The sequence below is a fragment of the Lonchura striata genome, chromosome 32 (assembly GCF_046129695.1).
Source record: "Lonchura striata isolate bLonStr1 chromosome 32, bLonStr1.mat, whole genome shotgun sequence".
Taxonomy (NCBI): Eukaryota; Metazoa; Chordata; class Aves; order Passeriformes; family Estrildidae; genus Lonchura; species Lonchura striata.
Window position 1 is genome coordinate 4722683 of NC_134634.1, and position 3968 is coordinate 4726650.

General features: G+C 51.2%; 1 long non-coding RNA gene across 1 annotated transcript; it reads right to left on the reverse strand.

Annotated features, from left to right (window-relative positions):
- Positions 1–761: 761 nt before the first annotated feature.
- On the reverse strand, positions 762–3750 carry LOC116184419 (uncharacterized). The gene is made up of 3 exons (XR_004149187.2): positions 3682–3750; positions 2035–2154; positions 762–887 (listed from the first exon to the last, which is right to left on the reverse strand). It is a non-coding gene; the product is annotated as an uncharacterized LOC116184419 (long non-coding RNA).
- Between the last annotated feature and the right edge of the window lie 218 nt (positions 3751–3968).

Sequence of the window (3968 nt, forward strand, 5' to 3'; positions counted from 1 at the left end):
GGTGCCTCATTTGGCAGCACATGAGGTAAGAAGAGGGGATGTGATGGAGCAGAGAGACATTGTACCCAAAAGCCCATCCTTCCAGGTGTAAGGCTGTGCAAACAGCCAGGACAAAGGCAGTTAATCTGGCTCTGCTCCACCTCCTTCAGTCCCCATAATATTCCTCAGCAGGGATGAGGTTGTTTGGTCTCCACAGGGGAGGGGAGATGGCTTAAAGGCTTTGCAGCTCAAGGCAGTTGGTGGTCACACCTAGAGGAGCTGTGGCATACTTGCGTTGCATGTCAAGATATGGAAGGGCTCCTTTGTGCCTTCACTTCCAAAGCTAGGTGAAACTAAGCTTGCATCATTCCCCTCCTGAACATTTGGCTAATCTGGGCAGTTACATGCCTCTCCCTTTTCTCACCCAACTGCTCTGCTGTCCAGGTGTCAGCTTTGCCAGGGTCTGACAAAAATGCTGCACCTTCAGCAATCTGTGTTTCTGGGAAGCAGATGTGGCACACATCAGAGCCATAGTAGAATAGGCCTGGGGCCTGTGAGAGCTCTGCAGTCACCCACAGCCCAGCCAGAGCTGAGGGGCACTAACGGGGTGTTGTCAGGACCCCCAAGAGCTGAGTCTGTGTAGTTTAATTTGTTTCTAATTAATATACTTTGCAGACAGTCTCAAGGATTCTGTGTGTGCAATGCAGCAGGCTGAGCCATCCCACTGTCCTTTTGCTACCAGATACCTGGGGCCTCACCTCAGTGGTGAAATAGACTTTAAATCACCCTCTATTACACAAACATTAGAAAGAAAAGACTTCACCAGCAGATTTTCCATTTCCAGCTTAATCTGCTTGACAGCAGTTTTGCAAACTGTCTGAGCTTCATGATCCTGCTTGGCTCTTTGGCTGTAAAAAAATAAGTGTTAAGGAGCATTTAAGCCATGCAACTAAACCTCCAAAATTGATACAAACTCTTTAGCGATGCCACCTGAAGTCTCAGATATTTCAGTGCTAAAAAGGGCACATCAGACAATATTTGCAATGATGCAGCTACCATTCAGGGAAGAGCTGGTTCTTAAATACTTTCCTCACATTTTGGGGGGGGGAATTGTGTAATTCCCAGGAGCATCCCATGCTCACTAGCAAAAAATGGCAGCATAGGCACAAGAAATGTGGGAAATAATGTTGAAAACTCAGCTTTTGCTCAATCCCAGAGCCCTGCAGGGCTCAGGAATATATTTCCTGGCCCTGAGCTGGGCTAACTTTGGAACACAAAACACATCAAAACAAGGAGCTGTAAAGCAGCAGCTGTGATTGATTAATCACAGTAGTGAAGCTGAAGGGTTTGATCATTTCCATAAGCTCTTTAAAATCTTGTTCTTCAAAGAAGGAGAGGTTACTACAGACATGGAACAAAGCAGATCACAAACTGGAGCTGATTCCTTCCTGGAAAGGCTCTGGACCTGCTGTGTGCCCAGCTCCTGTGTACATTCACAGCTCAGTGCCTGCACATCAGAGCCCACCAAAGGACACTGCAAAACCTGCCCAAGCACATCAGCACCAGGACAGGGAGCAGGTCACCTTGTCTGACAGAAAGGGATTGCTGCAAGCAGCTGCACCTTGCACTTTAAAAATCTACTTTCTATCTCATTCCAGTAAAACAACTGACATGTGGGGGGGGCCACATACTCCAGGAGACATTGTTCTAGGCCTTCCCCTAGAACAATCCGATGTCAGCCTGTGGATTCAGAGTGAATTCTGAGGAGAGGAGAAATTATCCTTCACCGTGTGATGCAGCAACATCTGGTGTTCCTGACGGCATTTTTATTTCCCTTCCTCCCTTGTGCTCTCCAGGTTCCATTTCCTGCACTCTCAGGCATGGGAAAATGAAGAGGAGAGGAAATCATAGGCAAGGGCACAGTTACTTGCCCACTGTTTATCAGAGAGACATCCTTGTAGCAAACCCTGCCTGAACTGGTACCTTATTTCTACTGCAACATGGGACAAACAGAGCAGCTACTGGTGCAAGTGGTTGTGGGCAGATAAAAGCTACCTCCAGGTCTGTGCCACTCCTTTCCCAAATCCAGTTCCTGTTTCCATTAACAGCAGGATGGCAGATAGATGCAGAGCACAAAGCAGCACCGGTGCTGGGCACAGCAGCTCCTGGGTTTATCTGGAAGAAGGAGACAGAGGCTTGAGAAAACATCACATCAGAGTTCTCAAAACCCGTGGCTGAGCACATGTGGGGCTACCCAGGTGTGATCCAGCAAGGAGCCCACCACCCCTGAGCCCAGGGACTGCTGGCAGCAGTCCTCATTTGGCCTGGGCAGTCCCTGTTCCTCTGCGACAGCCGCCTCGCAGATCCTCTCCTGTGGAACGATGCACTTTGCACTTCTCCTTTCCTGATGTTCAGCGCTGAAATCAGAGCAGGCAGCAGCAGGTTCTTTGCAAAACAAAGTTTTCTGAGCATCTTTGAAACCTGTGCCTCTTCACCGAGGTTTGTGGCTCCTGCTGCTTGGAACAACCTGAAGGAGGGGCTGACCCTGGCTCCATCGCATTGCTAAATATACACGCAGGATGTCTCTAGATAAGTTACTTTGATTTCTTCAGCTCATCCCCAACTGCAGTTTTTAATCCTCGGGATAACAAAAGGCTGATCCGCAGACACCTCCCAGGATCTCAGGCTCTGGCAAAGCAACGCTAGCTGTTGCTAGAATTGCAGCACCCAGGGAGTTTGAACAAAGAGCCTCAGGCAGTCCCAGCCTGAAACACTGGGAACAATGCCATCATTCCCAGAGAGGGGAAGATGTTTGGAAATGCAATTTCCGAGGTCACCTTTTATGATCCAGGCACACCACAGAGCCTGAGTGCTCCTTCTGACAGCCAAAGCCAGCGCTGGGACTCCCCGCAATGCCAGAACAGCGGGTGCCACATTTCCAACAGGTCCTCTCCCCCTCCCCGTGTCCCACCGAGGGGAGCAGCTGCCCACCAGGCCTCTCTCAGAGGGATTTCAGTCTCACTCCCGAGGAGAGCAAGGCTTGGTCCACTAATCTCAGAGGCTAAAATAATTTTATGCTTTCTTTGAGAAACTGTTCCAGCAAAGCCTGGAAGATGCAGCGAGCCCAGACAGAAACATATTTCCCTTGTGGTTATGCTGCTGCCTGCCTGCCAGCACACAGACAGGCTATTTGTGCCTCACTAGGCAGAACCCAGTGAAGTGTTTAACTTGACAACGGGAGCGTTTCTCTGAACGATGCCACCTCAGCTGACCCCAACACAGCTCCGCAGGCTCCTTGCGCACTGTCCAGCATCCAGCAGCTCTCCACTGCAGCCTCTTTGGCCGCTTCAGAAAGTTCCAAGATCCTCCCACCCCTCACCAAGGCAGGCACCGAGGTGAAGCCCAGGCACGGGGAGATGACTGAACCCCTCAAGTGGAAATACTGACTCCTGTACAGGAAAAACATGGACTTTGGCCCAAGCTGAGCTGTGTCTTGGCAGTAAATAGCAGCTTCACTCGCCTGTGACTCACTGAGCATTGCCCATGCCCCAGTTTCTCCTCCGGCTCAGAGACCCGGGGACCAACCTCTGCCCATGCTGCCAGCATCAGTCTGGAGGCAGACAGCAGCACCACACCACATGAACAGGTACAGCTGCTGCTGGAGTCCCCAGGTGGGAAGAGAATTGAGTAAAGGGCTCTTACCAGCCAATGCATCTCAAAACCTCTCTGATGGCTGAGTCCAGGTGTGAGGAGCAGGACGGAGATGGGATGCGGGTGCATTCTGCCAGCCCTGAGCAGCAGTGCAGACATGAAGCTGTGCTCCCTGTTTGCTCTACCTGCCCTCTGCTGCTGCAGTGCTGCCAGCACAGGAAATGTCTGAGCGTCGGGCAGTCAGCCCGGTGGCTGCCAGTGGTTCACCAGGACAGCCCACAGCACTGGAAAATGCAGACCTGCTGGGAGGACAGGGCTCCCCCCAGGATCCTCAAGCC